This window comes from Bombus impatiens, unplaced genomic scaffold (assembly GCF_000188095.3).
Source record: "Bombus impatiens unplaced genomic scaffold, BIMP_2.2 scf_0133, whole genome shotgun sequence".
Lineage (NCBI taxonomy): Eukaryota > Metazoa > Arthropoda > Insecta > Hymenoptera > Apidae > Bombus > Bombus impatiens.
This window is the reverse complement of record NT_176552.1, coordinates 1,045,573-1,070,327: the sequence shown is the minus strand read 5'-3', so window position 1 is coordinate 1,070,327 and position 24,755 is coordinate 1,045,573. Positions and strand designations below refer to the sequence as shown.

Below are 24,755 nucleotides of genomic sequence, written 5' to 3'. Positions count from 1 at the left end.
CACGGGTAACCACCGTGGCGCCTTGGTAACAGTTGATAGCGACGTATTATAACAAGGCTTCGTTCATTTCAACAAACCATTCGCTTTCGTCGTTTCGTCGTAAGCAAATCGTGCAGAATATATCGTTGAAACGCGTAGAAGATATTAGTAAACAATATTTGCTCATTCTGTATATAATAGTAAGGTACGTGCACACTTCTAACTTCAATTATACGATTATAGAGCATCATTTACGATTATTTTCTAAGCTGTGTTGATAATAATATTCGTAGATTACCCCTCAAACATATGCGTGCAAACACAGTGCACCGTTAGACGCAAGATTCGTTTTCATTTTTTTTTATTGACGTTCTAATAAAAATGTTTAATTGTTCAATGGGGCACCTTTTGTTTCAAAGTATCTTCTATTTATCGGTTATATTCCAAATGCCCAAACTGTCAATTTTCATACAATTTTTGCAATTATTAAAAGTTAAAGACACTGTGGCCGGTCAACGTGGCAGTCAAAGTGTTTTAACGAAAGAGTAGGACGATATAACAGGGAGGAACGTATCGTAGCGAAGGCACCCTGGGGGTATTAAGCGTGGATTGCGTAACACGAGTGTACGTGTGTTTGAAAAGAGACCGAGATATTGAATGCAACTCGTAATACTACGTGACTGACAGGTCGTTGGATGCGAAGCAGGAAATGTTCGTTTGCAGCGGAAGATTAAGCCGCGTGACTGGTGGATCGCGATAGCAGATACGTTAAATCGTACGGATACGTGAATTTGTCGCGATTCGATGAAAATACTGGTATCGGATAATTTCTGACAAACTCGAGGAAAGACTAACGGTTCGTGAGTAATAGCTGCGGAGCTGCGAAAGATCGCGTACGTGACTTTCGGTATCGTTTTATCCATAGCGTTATTGCGATCGTTTATTTCGCGATCTGTTTCTCTAATCGTCCGTTTATTAAGCTTCGATAACATTACGAGAACCTAACGTGTTTCGACATTGTTCGTTACGCGTCGAATTGCTCGAACGATATTCGCTCGGTACGTCGATCGATATTATCGATATATTCCAATATGCCAAATATTTCGAAACAATTTTTACGATTCCTACGACGCTCTCGAGGCACCTTACGATAAATCCTACCTATCGATTTAAGGTATAGGCAAACATGTATTCCGAGACTATAGTCTCCACGTCGCTTAAGCGTCGCAGTTTTCTCGATCTAAATCCTGAAAGTTTGAGATAACCGTTGGAAAGCTATCAGCGTAGGTTAACCGGAAAAGAAGCCAGGAATTTATAAAAGCAGTATCAGCATCGAATTTTAAAAATGAATAAAGAAGGAAATAATCGAAAGAACCGCGTAGATTTCACGGTGTCCTTACGATCTGCTACCAATGGATACTGCACGAGTGCAACTTTTGTCTCATTCATAGAATCATCGTCGATAGTTGTACACCCTTGGTCGATTTCCGTGCTTCCATCTTATTTCTCGAGATTTACTGTCGATTTTTATCCTCTTGGCGCCTTTATTCTTGGGCTTCGCGCATACCGAATCCACCGCTAGACCCAAGCAAGAGAACAAACGAGAGAGAGAGAGAGAGAGAATGCGTATGTGTGTGTCTTCCAGAAACTTGTTATGGCATTCTTCGCGGAAGTGGCTTGTGCACGATCGCATGAATGAATGAGTAATGCATCATCATGAATTAAACATACAGACGCGTGCGTACTTTGGCTCGTTGAGCGCGATATACGTACATGCACACTGTGTTATTGCGAACATCTTTTATAGATCGAAGATCCGTCGGAATTTAGTAGGCTATAACTGTTACTAGCGTCTAGTGTAGCCGACCGTAGTAAAGTCATTACACGAAACACTTGATATTATTTTTTCGAATTGGATCTTCTTACGATTTCTCCTCCTCTGTTGTTACACCGTACGCTGCGCGTACGCGGTAATTAATTTGGCGCGCCTCGTCGGTGAATTATTACGTTTAAAAGCCAGTCTCCTCCCTCGTCTGCCTTCCTCTTTCTCTCTTCACCTGGCGGTATCCTATTCGACGTTTAGACGTTTAACGCGATTAAGCGCGAGAATCGTTGAAACAGGTCTTTGTCAAGCTCGATGAAAAACAGCTTTGAACAGTCGCGTGGCGTTTTTCCATGCACCGGTAATGGACGATTGGCGAGAGCTTTCCAGTTTTCTCTTGCATCGCTGCTGGATTCTGTCGTCCTTGAAACTCGCATAACAGAATCTATTAAACCGAGCTGCAAGGCGGATGACTAAGCGCCAATTCTGCAAACTCGTGATACCGCACGCGGAAACTCCTCGTTCGAATGAAACATCCGAGAGTAGGTACACACACCGTCGTCGTTTTACCTTCAATTTCCTACGTGCTTGCGTGCAATTTCGTTGCTTTTACGTTTATCTTTAGAAAGATGATAATTCCAGAAACGCGGCGATGCCGCGTCTCCTTTCTTTTATTCCTTTTACGGAACGTTTGCTTAAGTGGCAAGTTGAAAGAAGTTTGATCGATAGCTCGCAATAAGCCTCGCGTTTTAACGTCGTAAAATATTATTACGTTACATTCCAGGCTAGCATTACGCCAAATATTCCTCTAGATACGATTCATTGATCAACAACGCAGCATTTTCATAATATTTTGCTACTCGTGTCCGGTTCGCCGCTAACACAGTGTTTCGTTATTTTTATAGCGTATCATTTACGCTGTTAGCAGAATAGTAATAAATTCAACGCTATTTTTACATTCTTCGTGGTATCGAAACAAAAATTGCGACGACCAGTTCATGCGATTCTATTCTAAAACGAAACTGAAGATATCAGGTTGTCCGAAAAGTTTCTTTCGTTCTATAAGGAAATGATAGACGTACAATGTTGTTTGTTTTATATTAGTTTATCGAATTATGCACGAACGTAATAATAGAAATGGAACGACATGGATATACCTAGTTCAATAAAATAATATAAAACAAAAATTCTTATAAACAGGAAAGAAACTTTTCGGACTACCTGATACGACAAAGAAAAATTTCCTTCTTTCGAAGTTTGGAAGAAGAAAATTTCCTCTTCATCCCGTGTTTTTGACTATGAACAAACAGAGGTGCAGCGTTGATTTTGTTAACTTTTCGCTCTCCGTTCAATGGATTTCTCTTTACTTTTTATCACTTTCGTTCACCCGTTAAGTATACTATCCGCCGAGTTATTCAAAGTTTCGTTTCGAATATCCGCCCACGCGGGTTTATTCCATTTCTTTTCAAGTTCCACGATATTTTCTATAGCTGGCTTGTCCGGACCGTAAACTTTTCTTGTTGGAATTCCCCACGGGTTCTGGATCGAGTTCGGCTCAGGACTCGATGCTGGCCACGGCGACGATCCTACTCCAAAATCTTGGAACCACTTTTTTGCAGTGGCTGCCGCACGAATAGGAGCACCGTCTCGCCGAAGGATCGTCGTTTTGTCTTCTATTTCGGTCGTGAGAGGCGACAGATCGCCGCGTAACGTCCGCCGCTATCCCGCAGCGTTCTTTTGCAAAAACAATTTCACGATCGCTGGTTTCTCGGAAATATCTATGAAGAAACAAGGCAGAAAACGCGTCCGAGACGATAATCGTTCACGGCGCTGTACGTTTCTTCGCGACTACGAAAATTTTCTAGTAAAACGACAGAAGAGAACATTTTCTTCTTGTTACCGCGAAATGGATCGTACGTAATTCGATAAAACGATATAAAAGAAAAAACGTGGCGCATCTCTGTTATTTCCTTACGAAACGAGAGAAACTTTTCGGCCGGCCTGATACTTCTCGCGGCCACTGTATCCGCAACTTTAAACGCGACTTCGCCTCGAACGGAAGAACGTACTTACGTAAAAAGCGCAACTCGCTCGATTCTCAGGATGTTGCAACTCTTTTTTCCCATAGCGTGTGTCACGGTGTTGCAGCTCTCGGGCCTTGTGTCGTGCACGAAAGTGCGCTCTACCGTCTGTTACAGCCGCTATAATACGTCGTTAACCGTCTCGTCAATGAACTTCCTTATTTAACGATGCTCGCGTGGCTGCGTTCGATCCTGTGATTCCGTCGTACTTGGCCCCGCCGGTCTCTCCGAGTTTCACTCGTTTACGCCTCGACGTCGCGACGACCTCCTTAACGTAAATTGATCATTTGCATTAGGCGTATCTCTGCTCTTTCGCCGAGCACGCGTGCTACGTACGAGCCTCCTGCAGGCAGACGATGCATTATATACGGGGTGTTCGCTTTGTTACTACCAGCCAGCGTTTCCCGTTTGTATCGTAGATGCGGCGTATTGAGAAAAAGAAAGGAAAGATGGAAAGGTTTTATAGTTTTCCATGGCCGACGTAACAGTGTGCGTCGTCTTTTAACGCTGTGTGCTTCTTGATGTGGCGTGAAAGCGTGTGCGCGGACGAGTTCACCCGTGTGCCACACGATAGCCGTCAGAGTCATGCAACGTCATGCGACGAAAGAATTGTTTCGTGAACGTTACGCGGCGATGTGTTTAGAAGCGTTGGATGTTCGACCCGATGCTCGGAAACGTTCGATTAAGAAATTCAAAGATCGCCTTCGGTTCTTGAAAAACGTTGCAAGTGTGAAAAAGTGTGAAAAAGAAAATACGAAACTCTGTCCTCTCTCTCGTTCTTTCTTAACGTATTCCACGGTAATAGCTCCAACTATTCACAGTTTGGTGTATCGAAGAGATGACAAGTTGTATGTATATTTATTTCCGCGTACATCTGCGAACTTTTGTCAAAATTTCAGTTACGGAAACTTCTTCGAGATGGCCGCATCGTTATTCCGCGTCGATATAAAGTCGCGATCGATCATAATCGTTCGCCGGATAATCCAAAGCAGTCGTAATAATTTATACGCAGCCAATGCCGAGGAAGGGTAGCGTACACGCGATACAGTGAAACGGCGAGGCAATTCGTTTTTCGCGCTCAAAAGGTTACAGGATTAATATGGGGTAGCGTATACCTGCTGCACCATCCTCGATATCGCCGCTGCACCCGTTGATATACGGTACGTGGCGCCGATTGAATTCGATAACCCGGACGTTTAATCCAGATTTCAGCCGGCGTCTGATGGGCCGAAATGAACTTTCAGCCGATTGATCTCGGAATTGGTTCGATGAAGAACTTGCATGCGCGTTTCCAGCTGTCTGCCCTGCTTTAATATCATCACTTATTATCGATCCTTCTCTTATCGGTCTGTTCGATACACCGTCGGGGAACGCAAGCTGCCCGGTTCTATATGCGTCGCGCCACCGCGCGAGCAACGTCATTTGTCCGATGCAACGCACGAGATGGGACAAAAGTATAGAGATACGCGAAGTAGGTCGAAATTTTACGATAAAATCTCCCTCTGCTCCATACACGGGCTTTTCAACGGCACCGACCACGTTTTGCCGTGACGTTTCAAAATTAATAAAGCGGCCTCGCTCCCCGGACGAATATCTCTAATTCCATCTTCCATACGCTGTACCAAGTTAAATATACAGGGTGGTTGGTAACTGGTGGTACAAACGGGAAGGGGGCGATTCTACGCGAAAAAAGAAGTCGAAAATATAGAATAACAATTTTTTTTTTTTTTTAATTTTACCATCGAGACAACGATCTACAATGAGATCCGGTATAACGTACCGCACGCGTACCGAGCGAAAATTCAAAGTCGATTTTCTCGAAAACAAAGCCTCGAACGAAAAATTTGTATTCTATATTTTCGACTTCTTTTTTCGCGTAGAATCACCCCCTTTCCGCTTGTACCACCGGTTATCAACCACCCTGTATATATATAGCTTCAGAGGACCGAGAGCTCGCAATATTTGTTAAACAACATTAACGGCAGGTGGCAGCGAGTTTTCCTTGACGCTTTGGACAAGCGAGGAGTAGACAAATAGTCGTAGAATCGCAAATACGATAACGTTGCGTAATGCGGCTACTGAAAGTGCCAAGGCAAACGTTCGGACTTTACGCCAAGCCTTTTGTCTGCGTTTGTCTTCCTGCTATCGTGCTGTTATTCTCCTCAATAGAAAAGATCATGTACATACGCGTCATACTGTATATTAAATAGAGTGGGTACAAAAGGTATTCGTCGATCGTTGTATCTTCTGTAGCATCGAACGCAAGATCTGAAATGTAATAGCTGATGAGAAAAAGCCTCGCTGGGAAATAACTTTAAAATTCGAGAAATGAGTTGAAATACTTTCTGTCGCGTTGCTCGCCTTTATGATAGAAAAAAGAGAAATAGAATTCTCCAAGCTATTCGTTCAATAGCCAGAAGCAGGGATAAAAAACGATTGCCGGACGCGTAGGGCATTCTTCAGCGACCCAGGACAAAAATTCGGGTCGTATTTTCACAGACAGCCGCCATTTTTCGTGGGCCACGGCACTCGATGAAATTAAAGCGTTAATTGCAGCGGGTCACGCGGCGAAAATAAAGTGGCAATTACGTTGCATTGGTCGGCGAAATATTTTCGTCACTCTCTTCCTCTACCTCCGTCCCCTATTTCTTCTTTTTTCCTCTCTTTTTACATTTTTCTCGCCCTTTGCTATCATCTCCGTTCGCTCGCCTTTATTCGTCGCCATTTCGTTTCTCCCCTTTCGGTTCTTCTCTTTCGCGTTAAACGCACGGAAGAGATCGATCCGCCGTAAAGACAGGGAGGAAAAAAAGAGGAAGGAAAACGAAGGGAACAGAAAGAACCGGCTGTCGAAAACGAAATACAACCGAGGATCAACGGCCAATTAGGCTGATTTATTATTTTAATTGGGCCGTTTAATTGGCCATCTGATTATTCGCTAGCCGGCGTGATTCGAGAGTAACGGGCAACCAGTTCGAACCTCCTAATCGATACGTCCTCGCGGTCGCACCTATCCAGATAGTCTGCACACGCTTGCGTACTTCCGGCTCCGCGCACGTGTGACCTGTTCGTTTGATCGGCCTTCGATCGTCTTCCATTATTTTCCATTTCGCTGCGGCGACTTGAATTTTAAGAGCGAACAGGACGAGGAATTGCGCATTTTTTCGATTTTCGAATCTTTTCAATTTCGCCGGTTTCACCGATTTAGGCCAGCATCGAAGACCGATTCTCGCCATCTCCGATTTTCTTGCTCGTCGTCTACTTTCCAGCCGTGTCTCATCGAATCGAACCTATCGACGGATACACGGTACATTGTACATTGAGACTAAGATTCTGCTACGACTAAAGCAGAAATGTTGCGCGAAACTAACCGGGGAATTGGATTCGTAAAAACGAAAGATCGTTCAAATGCCATAAATTTGCGAATCGATCTAGAAGCGTCTAATGCCAAAAGTACATGGATAGAATTTCTGGATAGATGAAAACGGGGGTAAAGTTCGACACAGCCCGAAATATCGCAACGGGCGACGCTGTCTCGAAACCTTCTCGAGAACCTGCTCCTACTCAACCTCAACCCCTTTGCTCGAAATCGCTCCACCGATAAATCCAGCCGTTTCCTATCGTCGTAATTTACATGAGGCCGCCCGGAGATGGCCAATATCACGCGCGTATAATAACGACGAGAGGCAACAACAACGCCATACCTCACCTTCCTATAATAATACCCAGCCTGTCGCTGATTCGCATTCGCGCACGTTGTTGTACCCTCGCAACCCTCTGTATCGCACGAACGCGAATAATATGCTCGTATGGTTTCCGCGTATATATGCAATGGGCTGAGCTACACGCGATTTAACTGAAAATATTTGTTCTTTATACGCGTAGGATATATTTTTATTTAATAAATATCGTATTTCCTACGAGTTGCGAAAACATGTTTCTATTCGTATGCACACCATTGTACATAGTCGTGCATTTACTGCCCTGCTCGCTGTACCACAACTACCAACCACGCACGTGTATCTTGCAGGGATACACATACGCTGTTCGTGTAGAAATGTACACGCGTGTACACAGGATGAGTGGAAATTCAGGATGGGATTTGAAGCCTAGTGCGAGCGTGATCAAAATTTCGAGTTCCCGGTCTTTTCAAAATTAAGGAATTTTCAGCGAAGCAATGTTACCGTAGATTTTCAACTTGCGATATTGTTACACGTACAACAACTTCCCACCGATTGTTCAAATTGGCCGATTTCGTGTGCGCGTGAATTTCTAAAATTTCATTTCCTCTTCCTCTTAGCCGTGCAATCTGCTTGGCCGAGAATTTGCAACACACCCTGTACATATTCGGCTGATCTTCAAACCGAATTTCCTATGTAAAACGAAGTACTTGACGTACACTTTCCTCGTTGCCTTCTTGTTTAGTGCCACGTAGCTCGAATTCTACGACGAATTATCACGAGGGAATTTACCATCCTTTTTTACCATCGCTTTGCTGCAAAACGAAACCTTCGACTTACTCTTCTTACTTTTGATACTCGTTTGCCTCTCATTGGATTGGCAAATAAGCGATTGATACCAACTTGGTAACTTAGTTGCCAACTCAATACTTTCAGTCGTACGATCAGCTCGTACACGAATCTCAAGCGATTAGGTGGTCCAAAAAGTTTCTTTCGCTTTTAACCCATTTGCATCCGAGCGCGGATTGATAGGGACCAGTCGTCGGTTGAACGCAGCTGATACCTTCGAACGTCTCCTTAAAAGTAGGGCCATGATGGAAAAAGGAAGGGAAGGTTAAAGGAAATAATAGATGCACAACATTTTCCCTTTTATATTATTTTATCGAATTACGTACGATCCATTCTCTTCTATCAAACTAAAGATCACAACGTTCGACAGATTAGTTTTCATATTTGTACAAAGATTTGTTGTTGTAAAAGACGTGTCTGCGAAAGAAAGACACTTTCCGGACAACCTAAATATACAGCCAACGCTTGACCGAGTTTCGAGCTCGATTTACTCGAAAAACAAAGCTGCCAATTTACTTCTCTCATTCCTGAATTGCCACTTATTTTCAACCGTACGATGCGCCGCTTGTACAACGAATTTCAATCCGACCCGTGCATACGATACGACGTGTACTGTCCTTCGCATATATCCGCTACAACTCTCGTATCCGTGTATGTGGTGCGCTCGCGTGTAACTTGGAGGGTGTACGGCGCGTATAATGTAGCCTTCGAACAATGCGAGGAACTAGCGGCCCATTATAACCGGAGGGTATTGTACCGGATGTCTCGAGCCGTGCACGATGTCCCCGACGAAAGCGGCCTGCGGAGCACGCCGCGTTTCGCACCCACGCACACGCAGCCACCGGCGTTGATACGCGAGTGCATGCGTGCGTGCGTCATTACGGTTCCCCGATATGCCGGTTCTGCTGTCTGTACGTGCAACGCCGGCCTTAGCAGCGCCATGTGCTCGCAACATGCTCCGTCAGCGACGATCTCGCGTTAACACGCTTCTCGAAATCCCGTCGTCTTCCAACAGATCGTAGTTTCCGTCGTTAGCCCGTGGATCAACGCACGGTATCAAAGCTTCGGAATATGATGAAAGTTTCTCGCGATCTTGCTTCTCGATAAATCGCGAAATCGCCAAGCTCGAACGCTCTAGAGCTCTTTGCTACGAATTTATTTGTCGGAGATGGAAGAACATCGGGATTTCTCGTCAGGAATACTGGGTAAAACCCCAATACCCTAGTCCAGACTTTTACGATAGCTGCATTTAAGCAATGAAAAGAAAAAAAAAAGAAATAAATCAGAAATAACTTTAACGTTCCAACCTGGCTTTATGACGATGTGTTCAGGCTCAAGATGACCTAGCGGGTCACTAGACGTAGCCGCGGCCACGGGAGGGACGTGTACCTGACAGAGATATGAAATGATTATATATGGCTCTCCTTAAAAACAAAGATTGAACCGAGAAGTGGGGACAGGAGTATATAAGGGCGGTTTCTTTTGGATTACGAGTTAGTTAGTTAGTTAGTCGTTGTACGAATTGCTGATTGAGTTATCGAGAAAGTTACCCGAATCGTGTATTACGTTTGCTCTCGTCATCCCGTGGACCGTGGATTCGTTGTCGAGCCTGAATTCGTTGTCACCATCATCTCGACCATTCTGTCGCCGCTATGGCCCATGGCCTCTTGTAGTGTCCACATTCGTACTGATAAATATTAGCTACATCCGCGACGGTAAAGTAAGTAAAGGTTCATCGAACGCCCCAAAATGCCAACCTGACTCCGACATATTAAATTACATTCGCGTTTTTGTTTCGTTATTCGCGTTTTCTCGTTATTCTACTTTGTTATTTATATTTTATGGTTGCGTAATGTCTCGGAGTGTCGCCCGAAGGAAGGTCATCGTCTGAATCGGTACAGTGTATCGTAAGATGTGGCAGCCGTTTCAGCGGTGGACACGAGGTACAAGAGCAGCGAGAAAAGTCGGTGCTAAAGGTGTCCTATGTGACCTCGTTTCAAAGTTATAGCCATTTTTGTGTTTCAATAACCCGCGGCTGCTTGGCTTCGTAGAAGATGGTGGAGATGGCTGTCCCTGGATCCGTATGCAATCTTGCAGTCGTCGCGTCAAAGAATTCCGCGATCTTTCGAAAATCCCACGTGTATATAATAACACTGATCGTGGGTAGCCGTTTCAAGGGCCTTTTATCAAGGCAAACGCGGTTGCGGATTATTGAAGCAGAAAAATGGCTATAACTTCGAGAGAAGGTCGGATAGAACACGTGTTCGTATGAACTTTTTTCATTGTTTTTATGCCTGCTGTCCGCTGCTGAAGTGGGTCGCACATGTTACGATACACCCTATGTTCCAGGTTTCAGGAATTTGTTCGCGAAGAAACTCGACAGACCCGCTGATTCGTCCGAGTCCTTTCTCACATCTTCGTACTCGATGGTCCTGTTCGATTGAAAATAGCGAGGCTTTGACGAGAATGACAGGGAATACGTAAAATCCTCGATAAGATCCTCTCAAGCTTTCCACAATAATAAGACGTTCGCTTTCATCCCCATTCTTCCACCACCACCACCGCCACCACCGCCGCCACTACCTTTCTTTCTCTTTCGCTTTCATTAATCCATCAAGGATATTATGCACGTTAACGATAACTAGAACCGGTCGGATGAAAAGAACAAACAGAATTACGAAAAATCTACAAAGCTGCGCAAGCGTGTCGCGATAAAACATTCCGCTTTCATCCGCCGGTTCTTCTACCACTCCGTCTCTCCATTACTTCATTAAGAAGAAATAAACACGGCGCTTGCACAGTGGTAGCTGGGCCAGTGTGTATTCCGGTAATTTTAGGATTCCATTACGCGGATAACGAGTTTTGAAAATCGATCGACCAGGCAAGCCGGAAGGCCACGGGAGCAATTGCTTATTCAATAGCTGCTCGTTGCGCGGCCATTCAAACCAATCCCTCGAGTAATTCGCGTTCTCGTAATTCAGACGTGTACACAGTGTACGAGAGTTGGAGACAGAGAGTAGAAACACAGGGGAGACAAAGAGGCGCGAGAAACTCGTTAAAGTTGGAAAAATAAAAGCACCGCACAGACGACACCATAGCTTCCCTCTTTTCCTATAACGCCCCGTCTGGTGACGTTGTTTGTTCTGTTCGTTCTGGTTTCTCGCGGCAAGTAGCAATCGGGGTCGAACCGTTTTCCAGACACGGAGAAATCGGTGGCCGTTTGTCCCAACCAGCGAAACAGATGTTGCTGCCAGTGATTTTTCTCTCGCGCTCTAATCGTACCAACGTTTAATTTCGCCGGATGTGTTTCTGGGACGTCGCTGCGTCTTCTCCTTGAGAAATCACGCCGGTTCTCTGAGCCGTCGTGGCGGTAGAAAGTTTGAAAAATACGCGGCACAGTGAGAAACGGTCATTTTAGGAAATTATGAATTATGCTTCTCGATTTTCAACTGTCCTCGTAATTATTAGCAGGTATTTGTGACTTTCTTTTTCTTTTCTCTTCTTTTTTTTTTTTTTTTTTAGGTTTGATCGTATTTTTAAAATAGACGTAAATCGACTCTCGAACGAATGTTCGCCAATGTACAATTGAGTCTTTGTACAATGTACAATCGCCTGTTCTTTAATTTTACAAAATTAAACCGCTCTTTTATCAGGTTTCCGTGTTTGGTTTTCACAGTCGCCTTGTGGAAACTCGTAAGCGTGGACAAGCGACGAAACCGCGGATCGTAACCCTACATTTTGTACGTTTTACGATTATTATAACGACGATGTCGTTGTTATCGCGTACGTGTAGGAAGAATTACTGTCTGCGTATCCAGCGAAATTAACTTGGTCGTTTCAAATTATTCATAAAGCAGCAGAAAAATATAAAATGTACATATTATAGCAGGAATAATTTGTGTTTCGAAGTTATTCAAGTTTGGCCACTCTTTCTACGTGAAATGTAGTTGTAACTCTGAAGAAGGATAGATGCGATTTAATTTATTCTTCGCCCGCTGAATTTTATTTCTCTCGTTTCTCGTATAATAAACTGTTTCTGGAAATTGTAACTTTGTGCGTACATTCCACGAGTTACATCCAATTACGGTTGCTGCAATTTGTTGCTCTCCCCCACCCCTCTCTCTCTCTCTCTCTCTCTCTCTCTCTCTCTCTCTGCGTTTCCTTTCATTTACCGTGTCCGGACCTAACAAAAAATTCGAATTCGTCATCGAGTCCCTAAAAATTTAGGATCCAAGTGCCACTAAAGTTTCAGAAAGTCGTTCGATTCGTTTCTTCTACAGCAAATATTCTCGGCCACGCTGCGATTCAAATACACCATAGTAAAATTCGTAATGAGATTCGATTTATCTCGTAAAATCGAATCTTTGGACACGCTAAGTAAGATGTAATTTTAATGCCAACTACGGTTTTGAGTTGGCGAGACTGAGAATCGTTGTACACGCTAACGGTATTACAGCAACGAAGATTTAACGTTAACACGTGTAACCGAGCGAAAAGTCGCAAGACAGAAGACAACGTGTAAACTCGCGACACCGTGTCGCGGTACCGTGTTACACGAAGACTCAGCGATGGGCTAAAGTACGTCGCAAGTACGATGACTCGCGAAGATATTCGAAAAGTTTCGCTCAAAATATTCCAACGCGCAGAATTTTCCTCCTTTTTCGCGTATGTCGTTCGTATTGTACGAAAGTTGTTGATATTTCGTTAAACGTCGTAGTTGGACGTGGTTCGACAGCAGCTGGCAAAGGTCGAGCGCTTGGCAAGTGCAACGAACGAATCGCCGCATCTCGCTGCAAATGTTTACGCGTTTATTGGAAATTTGATAGCGCGAAATCGCACAAAATGCACGCAATATGAAATGATTTATAAAATATTCAAAGTGCTTTTTTTTTATAATTCTTAGTAGGCGAAACAATTGTCTACCGAGTCTGATAATATTTTTAAATAATATCCTTGAAAATACGAATTTACGTAAAAATCAAAAGTCTATTTGCGAGTATCCAAACCTTACGAGTTAAAGCTCGAGTATTGGGTTTGACTCGAGACGAATTTACATCGTTCCAGCTCGGAATGTACAGCGTGTAAATTCGACTACAAATTCGTAAATACGTAAACGAAGTTGGTCCCATCGCTACCAAGATTGTAATACAACGTGCCAACATCGCGCGACAACGAGCTCAGACGGCGAAAGTGGCTGGAACTTTGGTTCTCGTGGTGAGAACGTTCCGTTCGCACCGACCTTGATTAATGATCTTTCGCGAGCGGATAACCGATTTTAGAGAAGGCTCCACTTGACCGGATTCTCACCGACTCGATTAATCACCATCGACTGTCAGAGATTGCGCCGACTAGTAGTTCTTCCCATCCGATTTCAGCAGTTGCTTCGTTTTCAATTTTCGACAAGTTCGGCGTTAGAACGTATCCATGGTATGGTGGAAATTAGGAAAAACCAGAGAATCGTCGGATTGATGTACTTTTGTCTGGAGATCGCGACAGAATCTGGTCAAGCTGGACAATACGAAAATTTGAAGATTCCAGAGTCTGAGAACTCGAATTTGAAAGTTAAAAGGTGTGAAAAGAATTTGAAAGTTTGAGCGTTCGGAAGTTTGGCAACTATAGACAGTCTGAAACTTTGAGCACTCGGAAACTTTGGAATTGGAAAGTGTGAAAGTTTGAGCGCTCGGACGCTTCGGAGCTGGAAGTCTGAAAGTTTGAGCGTTCGCAAGTTTCGGAGCTGGGGAGTCTGAAAGTTTGAGCGTTCGCAAGCTTCGGAGCTGGGAAGTCTGAAAGTTTGAGCGCTCGGAGGCTTCGGAGCTGAAAATTCTGAAAATTTGGGCGTTCGAAAATTTTCCAACTATAGGAAATCTGAAGATTTGAGCGTTCGAAAGTTTTGGAACTGCAGAAAGTCTGGAAGATTGAGCGCACGGAAGTTTCGAAGCTGGAAGGTCTGGAAGTTGACAAGTATCATAATCCCATTAAAGTTTAAAGTAATTTCGTATTTGTTAAGGTTGTACACTGGAAGCTTACTCCTTAGTCAATCCCGCATCGAGTTGAGCGTTCGCAAGCTTCGGAGCTGGGAAATACGAAAATTTGAAGATTCCAGAGTCTGAGAACTCGAATTTGAAAGTTAAAAGGTGTGAAAAGAATTTGAAAGTTTGAGCGTTCGGAAGTTTGGCAACTATAGACAGTCTGAAACTTTGAGCACTCGGAAACTTTGGAATTGGAAAGTGTGAAAGTTTGAGCGCTCGGACGCTTCGGAGCTGGAAGTCTGAAAGTTTGAGCGTTCGCAAGTTTCGGAGCTGGGGAGTCTGAAAGTTTGAGCGTTCGCAAGCTTCGGAGCTGGGAAGTCTGAAAGTTTGAGCGCTCGGAGGCTTCGGAGCTGAAAATTCTGAAAATTTGGGCGTTCGAAAATTTTCCAACTATAGGAAATCTGAAGATTTGAGCGTTCGAAAGTTTTGGAACTGCAGAAAGTCTGGAAGATTGAGCGCACGGAAGTTTCGAAGCTGGAAGGTCTGGAAGTTGACAAGTATCATAATCCCATTAAAGTTTAAAGTAATTTCGTATTTGTTAAGGTTGTACACTGGAAGCTTACTCCTTAGTCAATCCCGCATCGAGCCTAAAATCCTCTAAATTAACTCGCTACATTGCAAATTTATCAAATCAAAATTCGATTTCAACATATTTTCCATCTACGACTCGCGATATACGTAACTCGATCACTCTGCCTGCCACTTAATTCGATTGTTAAACTAAACGCAGTTGATTAAAATCGTGGCAATAAAGCACAACAAAATCGTGGAATTGAATGTCGAAATGTAGAGAATTCGCGTTTAACATTGCTGTACCTGCGAGGGACAATGGGTTCGTTTGCGCCACTTGAAATATTATTTTACTCGATCCCCTTTCGTGTTTATTTGTTGGCGGTCAGGACTATATATCCGCATATATGCTGTACAGTGTAAATTTGATTATTTATCATCGCATACTGTCCCGTAGTAAAGTTCATTAAACATTGACACTGGTGGAACACGCTTTTTCGGCATTTCCCGCTTGACGAAATTCGGAATTACCATTTCCTATTTTTAAACTGTCAATTTGATTTATCGATCGTTCCACTGTAAATTCATATCGTATAGAAAATACTGGGCGACGTATTTTTTATCATTTTCATTTATCCATAGCGTGCTACCACTTTTATCATCGAATAAAGGCGAACGAAAACTTGTAATAACTTCAAAAAGACAGTTTAATACAAACAGCAACGAGAACACATACTAAGAAACATCTTCGTCTTCGTATTCATCTTCCAACTCTTGTATTTTCCTTAAAACTCGAAAGACGCAGAAACACGAGCAATACGTCAGTCAGTACATCGATCGAGTACCACCGATCAATACGTCAATTGAGAACCCAATATCACGAAAGAGAATTTCACAGTGAAAATCCAAATGGCCGGATCTTAGAAGTCTACGTAGCTCTCTAGATCTCGTACACGACCCCGAATCTCAGTCGATTCATTGATACCATCGATCGATGCTTTTATTCAGAAGCAAACTTTTCCGGATCAAATTTCCACAGCGAAGAATCCGAGTGATCTGTAGCGGCACTCGACAGCAAACTATAACCGAGCGACCGTAGAGCAGTGGTTAGCGTCGTTGGTTACGAACGTTCAGGACCCAGGTTCAAATCTCGGCATTCGTAGTCCGATTTTTTCTCCGCGAATCCTAATTGAGAAAAAGGCAACCCGGATGAAGACAAAAAAATCCTATACACCAGCAACAGCAATACGTCACAGCGTCCTATACGTCAGCCAGCAATAGCACTATCGACCGATATACCGCACCTCGGATCCAATCTTGCGAGTCTGTGTGTAGCCCTTAGACCTACGACAATATACGCGATCGATCGTTCTCGATCAGAATATCAAGACGACTCTAATCGACCCGATTTAATTTAGAAGCAACCGTGACGAAGCAGAATTTGCACGGCAAAGCGCGCAAGCTCGGACATAAAGCGGAAAGTCTGCGTAGGTCTCTGGACGTTTGTTAATGGTGTTTCGCACTGCATGACCCATCGTGGCGCGTAACACGAGAATTCCCCGAGGTGCAATGCGAAGTTTCGTTGGGCAAAATGGTCCGCAAGACCGCGACTTAATTCGCTGCCGGTGCTATCGGCATCCGGTGCATCGCCAAGTTTCGAAATGGTTTTTAGCAGGTCAAGACGGATCTCCCTCGGCGGACGCATTATCCGTTGCGTTTCACTCGCGTGTTCGGCGTCTAATTGCACTGCGTTTTCGCGAAACAGGTCCCGTTTCCGTGGACGCAGCGGGAATACGTTCGTTATTATTGTTTCGTCCCCGATGGAAACGCGCGATTTTACGATCAATTTCCGGAGACCGGCACGCGATCCCATCGTGAAAAAGGGGTTCAGCACGGCAATGGCGTAATTTTCAATGGCGTGGAATTCGAATTGTTAATGGCGAATGTCAGGCAAAGAGGAATTAATTTACCGTTTCGAGAGAATCGTTTTGACATTGCACACCGGCTACGAAAAGTATCGACGCGCTGTTCGGTTTATTAAAACATTTTCCTGCCGATTCATTGGGTCGAAGCATATTGGCTTTCTTAGAATTTCACGCTATTTTCGCGCGATTACGATACTTTGGTACTTTGAAAACGTATATTCTGATGATAAAGATGCTTCGTTGGGACTCTTGTAATTTATATGTATAATTCTTATATTCTTCTCTTTTTTCAAATTTCCTTCAAACTTTAGCAACGTGGTCGCGATTGTCGAATCTCATTACGATGTTAGTGAAAGTTTAAGATGCTCGTGTTCGCGAAGGATGTCGGCGATTGTTCGAACGCTTCCTCGATCTCGCGTCTGACAGTGTTTAATACTCGCTTCCAACGCGAAATACGTATGTTATACTTGAATAGATATCAGCAGAACTTGATTCTACTATTCCATTACTTTTCACGAGCAAATAGCGCGAATAGAAGAAGATACCCGAAGAGGCGCAAGGCGATGGAGAAGCGAGGAGGACAGCAGATTTAAATAAAAAAGCGGACAAACGATGGCAGAGGAGAAAAAAAAATTTCCTCTTCGACGCGTATCCATCGTTCCAGCTCGAATGGTTCGTTTAATTAGCGGCTACGTGGTTGTCAGCGTCGACCACGACCTGAAATGGCAATATTTTCAGCCGAGACTCGAGACCGTAATTGCTATTAATTCCATTCATCGTTCCAACTCGTATTAATTTCACCGCGAATCGTGAAAATTATTCGGTTTCGTCTGTCGGACAGGAAACGCCGTTTATTTTATGCATCGCCTTCGGCCTTTCTGTTGGAACCTGTCAGTTGTCTTCTGGTTGCACGTGTCGCTAATTTCGTTCGCCACTGATGTTCCACGTATGATCTTTCGTGTTTCATGTTCCCTTTAAGTCTGGAAATAAACGTTGCACGAAATATGGCTAATTTCGTTTCCCTTTACGATCGGTTTGCCTGATCGATAGGTTGGTAGACCTGCCGGAGGGTTGTCCGACTGTACTGGGTGGACAATACACAGCTGACTGATTCTCATTGTCGGTAGCGTTTAAACGAAGCAAAGAACCACTGTCTTCTCGATGCAGGTCGTTCGTTAATACCAGGAAATTGCATACGGAGTAAAAATATCGAGAAGATGTTTGCAGAATTCTCATAAAAAGGAGACTAAAGAGAAAACACCCCATTGATCTCACTAAAGAAATAAAATAGACAAACTCGAAGATGGTATTCCGCTGGGGGTAGCCATCCACGTGTTAATTAGCGATAAAGTTCGAAAAATTTGCCGAATGCCCAGCTGGACAAATTGTAAGGTACAAATTAAATAATAAAAAAAGAATTTTTTCGTTACGTTTTCACGCGTTTCTAGGACTAAGAACGCGGATTCGTTTTTCGTACTTTTCGTTAGGAAAGTGAGGGTAACGATCAGAGATGCCCATTGGTTATAGCCAACGTTAATAAATGAAGATAGGAGGAGGAAAAACTTGCTTTTCCGTTAGTCAGTCAGTCAGTAAGTTATACGATAGTCGGTGATGGTGTTATAAGAATCAGTAAAAATGTCTTGGATAATTCGATAATTCTTAGTTACGAGACCTCTGCTTCCAAATGTCGTCGATTCGTTAGTTCCGTTTATTTCATGGAAACGACCTAATTTCCTCCCCGTCTTAAATCGCTAAATTAGTCGACACAGTTCCGAGAGTCCCTTCTGAGAAGCGACCTGGGGATCTCGGAAACCTGGCTTCCGCGAACAGGGGATTAAGACGTTCAGGTCAGACCCCAGGCAAATACGTATAACGCACAGACGTCCAACGAAACGGTCCCTCGGCATACCAATCTCCATTCGAACGACTCTTATTAAAACGTACTTTGTCTCGCGTCTAATGCCTCTCCGGTTCCGCTGAATTTTATCTCAAGTCTAGTTGCTTTAAATTCGAGCGATTTAAAGAATGAAACGTTATAAAACGAACGAGTATCAAACACATCGCTGTCCTATGTGTACGTATATTTGTTTCTCCATGCATACGTTGTGCTTTTGGGTGCAATAAAATTGTCTGAAGCAAAAGTTACTCTCGAGCCATAAACGCGAAACCTGCAGCCTGCGATATCGAAATTACGTATAATTGGATTCCAGCGGTACAACCAGTTCCATACGCGAATTATCACGAGTCGTTGTGAATTTTGACGGGAAGTTTGGCGAAATTTCGAAATTTCACAGCGTTTTACAAACTGCGAACTAGCCTGCTCGATACGAAATCGCAAAATTATAAAATTATAAAGTACGCGCAGCTTAGAATCTCTCCTCGCTCGTTAGTTGATTGTAACTATCGAGATATGCGTAATTTTGTGTGCTAGACTAGATTGGCCGTGTGGTAGTGACACACGTACGCGAATATCAGTGTGTAGAAGTACGTGCGTCTCGAAAAACGGACGAATGTAACTGTTCCGTTGGCAGCGTGGCATGGAAGATGGCGAGACAAAGGAAGCGCTGAGACGCGTGCAAATGTACATCGACGAAGATCCTGGCAATCGTTTATTAAATAAATCTAAAACTACTTTAATACGAATTCCAAGTGTAACCTCGGTGTTCCTTTACTTTTATTTATTGGCAATTTATTATGGCAATTAAGATGCACAATTGCCAACAGTAAGTACAACGAATTGTCGTAGGATCTCGTAGCAAAGTTGAACCGCGCCATCCGCCTTTCGTAACTCCGATTTCGCAATCTGTTATTCCATACTTAATTATATAGCGGGATAATGCTAAACGCGAAACATTTGCTATCGCAGAATCAATTGCAAGATCGGTTACGGAAGCGGAATAGAATATATCGGAAGGTTCCGTGCTAAATGTCGGAATTATCAGGAAGTCCGTAACTAACTTGCGTTTTAATGCGGCGAATAATAGTCGTCCATGAAGGTAGGTACGTGCAGGTAAAGGAGTTTCGCACAGTGGTCTGGCTTCTATCTACGTAGTAACTCTAAGAGATAGAAATGAACAGATTCTCACGGGAGAGCAATCATAGCTGCTAATACCTATTTCTCACGGATGACACCGAGTTTGCGTTATCTGGCCGATGTTCGTATAGCGTAGCAACTCGAAGAGAATGGGGGAAAGGTCCCTAAGCTCCGGGGCTTAACTCGGACCAACAGCACTGCCATAAAGTCTCTCTTGTGTCGCTCTCTTGACCCCGAACCACGCCAATCCTCCCCTTGACGAATTCAGAAACGCGACCACCCTCTGCTTACACGTGTTTCCCTCTTCGGAAGAAAGAAATCGTCTTAAAAGGAGGGAAAGATTTGTGCGAAAAACTTGTACGTGTTGCAAGTTCTTAGGTGGCATTTTTTATTTTCCTGCAAATTTGTCTAATAATTAATTAATGGAATCCGAGCACAGATTTATTTCGTCCGCTGAATATTTCTTTTGCAATCTTAAGTTTCTATGGAAATCTCGTAGTCTGAATGCCATAGATTCAACTCGATAATTCAAGCTTCTCGAGATTTCGCATCTTCCGGTTTGATCGGAACTTGTACGCGTTGCAAATTCTTAGGTGGCATTTTTTTATTTTCATGCAAATTTGTCTAATAATTAATTAATGGAATCCGAGGACAGATTTATTTCGTCCCCTGAATATTTCTTTTTTTGCAATCTTAAGTTTCTATGGAAATCTCGCAGTCCGAATGCGATAGATTCGACTCGATAATTCAAGCTTTCGAGATTTAATTTCTCAAATTCCTATTTCTGCTTACTTTAGATACGGAACTTACACACGATGATTCGTTAAAATCTCTCCATGTTAACTGAAACATTTCATATATCTTTCCGCACGACGTAGATTCTACACATTTTTCACGTTTAAACTTTCTAACCATAAATATAATCGCATAAAAATCCGCGGTCCATTAATCTTCGATTTCAGTGGCTGTTGAAAAAAGAGATTTCCTGGACCGGACCCGTTGCTATCGATGGATTAGCATAGTCGTCTTCGTGATAAATGGTAGCCTCTGTTCACGACGAAACCGAAAGCCGACGCTAATTACGTACCACGTTTCATGCTACTCCGATTTTATTCTCGTTTCGTCCGATTCTCCGTCTGCTCGAAGCTCCGAGGTCCAAACGATAAGATGTTCTCGACCAACGAAAGTCCAACTTGGAAGATTCCTCTTGACCACCGATTTCGTCTAACGGGATCCAACTAACCGGATAATTATTTCCACTTGTCTCGACTCTAAGCAAGGGGATTCGATCGTGCATGGGGGAAATTGATCTGGGGGAAAAACGGACGAGATCGAATTTTCCTGACCATTTGTCTAAGCTCTACGATAGAACGAAGGAAATCGGTTTCACGAATCAAACTGCGTTCGGTTGGATTAGACAGTTTGTGATCTTGTAACTTTAGATTTCTAATTTTACATCGACGTTTCTTGAGATCCGAGACCTCGTCTATAGTTCGTTTTAAACGTTATATTTTTATTTAACAGAGATTTATTTTATTCAACGAGCGCTTCGTCTCGACGTAGAATGAAAGATACTCGATGTAAATTATCGTCCAGACAAACGTAACCAGGTAGCGTGAACGATCTACCGTTTGAAATCGCGCTTTTCAAGCTTCTTTCAGATCAAATTTTCTCTTACTAACGTAAAAACGAAATTTCGTCAGCTACGAGGTACGGTACGAGGAGGCACGGTAATTTTACAAAATTGTAGAATTTCGTTTGATAAGACCGATGGACGAACATATAATACACAAAAATATTTAACATAAATGTTATCGACGCACACGGTGTGACAACTCGAAACTACTTTCTATCCATCGCCATGCTATGTACGTCTTGTTCGATTCAATTTAATTCTACCTGGTCTAACGAGAAGAATCGATTAGCGCTTCGCATACTTCGCTCATTCCCCTGTAAGGAAGAATGTTACAATTAATCGTAGAGAAAACACACGGTTGCTTAATCATTTACCCCTTTACCTAGCTATTTAGGTAAACCTGCGGTGATTCGGCTGTTACAAACACGCTAATTCGTCGTTCTCTTTCAGATCGGGAAATCCCGAAGGAATTGGAGCTGGCAGTACGGCACCAGTTGGTAAGTAATTTGCTGAATCCTATTAGGGTAACACCCGCCGGTGAAACTGGCGCGAAACTCCGGCCAACGACGCGCGTTTCCTTCTTTTTGCGTGCGCGCTATGGTTCGCGTGCCAGCCTCGAGGACACGTAACTGTGGTCTGTCGATGCCTTGCAAAGTAATTAACTTTACGCTAATGAAAAGATTAGCCGAGCCAATGCCATCTCTGGAATAACAAGCAGTTCGCTTAGTTTCGCTTAAATACTTCTCAAGCTTGTAATGTTCGTGATGGAAGATGTTCAGCCAACTGGATAATATCGAGCAACGATTAGATATCATTCGATACGACGTTATCGTTATATGCGTATTACGAGATACGAGATATCGTAAGCTGTTCAGAATCCGCTTCAGGAGCGAGCACGAGGCACAGAAACGACGAAAGAAGGTTCATAGAAACGCGTGTTTCTGTTCCACTTTCTTTCGAATTTATAGTTATTTTTGTGTCTCGATAATCCGCAATCGCTCGCCTTGGTAAAAGTTTCTCGAGATGGCTACCCTCGGCCCGTGTTATTCGACGCACACCTGGTGTTTTCGAAAGATCGGAAAATTTTAGCTGTAAACTCGGAGACGAGGTCGGGTAGCGCACAGGTCCGCGCGAACTTTATTCATCGTTCTTGTATTTATTATATTAAGTCGCCCGGAAAAGTTTCTTTCGTTTTAGAAGGAAATAATCGATGCACAACATTTTTCGTTTTATATTATTTTATCGAATTGCGGATGATCCATTTTGTTCTATCAAACTACAGATCACAACGTTCGACAGATTAGGATTCGTGTTTGTATAAAAACGCGTCGTTGTAAAAGACGGGTCTGTAAAAGAAAGACACTTTTCGGACAACCTAATATTTTCGTACATCCTGCTGTATTAGCACTTAATGACAAAATCTGCAATTACTTAGTTGACAACCCAATATATCATACTGTACAATTAGGACGAAGAATTTGTAGCGCGACGCGATCGAACGGAAAGTTGGTCACGCTTTTACGGTGAAACCGAGGAACGCGTTTTCTGCTTTGCGCGTATTGTTTCCGATCGATGTACGCGCCACATTCCTTTCCACGGTGATCTTGTCCGATGTTTGCGCCGACTTTGTCATTCCATCGGCGTACAATTACTTAGTCTTTCGAGAAAAGAAAACGTTCCAATTCGTGGTCGCGGTCTTCCAAAGAACATCGGCTCTTAGCATCCACGTGGTTTTGTAACGAGCGGAATAAACGATAGTTTGAGCGTGCAAAATAGCGAGAATACGACAGGCGGGACAGAAGATTCAACTTGCGGAAATTTTCGACAAGTTCAGCGTTAGAACGTATCCTTAGTATGGTGGGTTAGGAAAAGCCCAGAGAATCGTCGGATTGATGTACTTTTTGTGTGAAGATGGCGACAGAATCTGGTCAAACTTGACAATACGAAAGTTTGGAGAATCCAGAGTTTGAGAACTCGAATTTGGAAATTAAAAGGTGTGAAAGTTTGAACGTTCCGAATTTTGGCAACTACAGACAGTCTGAAACTTTGAGCGCTCGGAAGCTTCGGAACTGGAAAGTCTGTAAGTTTGAGCGTTCGCAAGTTTCGCGACTGAAAAATCCAAAAGTTTGAGCGTTCGCAAGTTTTGCAACTGGAAATTCTGAAAGTTTGGGCGTTCGTAACTGGAAAGTCCGAAAGTTTGAACGTTCGCAAGTTTTGCAACTGGAAAGTCTGAAAGTTTGGGCGTTCGTAACTGGAAAGTCTAAAAGTTTGAGCGTTCGGAAGCTTCGGAACTGGAAAGTCTGTAAGTTTGAGCGTTCGCAAGTTTCGCGACTGAAAAATCCAAAAGTTTGAGCGTTCGCAAGTTTTGCAACTGCAAAGTCTGAAAGTTTGGGCGGTCGTAACTGGAAAGTCTAAAAGTTTGAGCGTTCGGAAGCTTCGGAACTGGAAAGTCTGAAAGTTTGAGCGTTCGCAAGTTTCACGACTGGAAAGTCTGAAAGTTTGAGAATACGATAGATGGGGCAGAAGATTCAAGTTGCGGGAATTTTTGTCGCGCGCAGTCTAGCGTTGTCTTGGCCAAGCATGTTTCAACTCGCGTAAAAACAGGTACTTCGGAAACCGTTTGCCTTACGCTGTACAGTCGACTGTTGACTAATCGACGATAACGCGTTGCACCAATTAGATCGAGGTTAATGGTCATTGTTCGAACTCGAATGAATTCATGTCGCTAGAAAAAACGAAAGGAAATTTCCATGCAAGCCTATGATACTTTAACCCGAATATTTCCAAAAATCGGCTAAAGTCGCCGCAAATTCGACGAGAAGATCCATACGAATACGAGAAGTTACGTTCGATGGGTAAAATTTACTCGAAATAGAAGCTATATTCGAAAAATATGCCATTAATGTCTATATCGGAGCAACTTGCGAAAAGAAGAAGAAAAGGAAAAACAGAAACGAAACTTCTGGTGATACGAATAGACTGGGATCTGGCGCCATTCCCCTGTTGCTGTGTCTCACTGAAAAATCTCCAAATTACGCGCCAAAGGGAGAAGAGGGCAAGGACGAAGAAAAATTTGAAAGTCAAAGAATCGACGAGAATGACCAAGCTCCATGCGTTCGCTCTGTCCACGGGATTTTCGTTTTTGCAGCACGTAGAACATCGGCTTCCTTATGGCGGGAGTTGGCGTGGAAATTTTCAATATCCAGCCGATGA

General features: G+C 43.3%; 1 protein-coding gene across 8 annotated transcripts in view; it reads left to right on the top strand.

The window, feature by feature from the left end:
- The window catches only part of LOC100746960 (ankyrin repeat domain-containing protein 50), a 218,934-nt gene that overhangs the window by 49,917 nt on the left and 144,262 nt on the right, over positions 1 to 24,755 (top strand). For all 8 annotated transcript variants that reach the window (XM_012381497.3, XM_012381500.3, XM_012381502.3 and 5 more), the window contains one exon: positions 21,993 to 22,039. The gene's annotated coding sequence lies outside the window, so the exon portion shown is untranslated. The remainder of the gene's footprint in view (positions 1 to 21,992; positions 22,040 to 24,755) is intronic.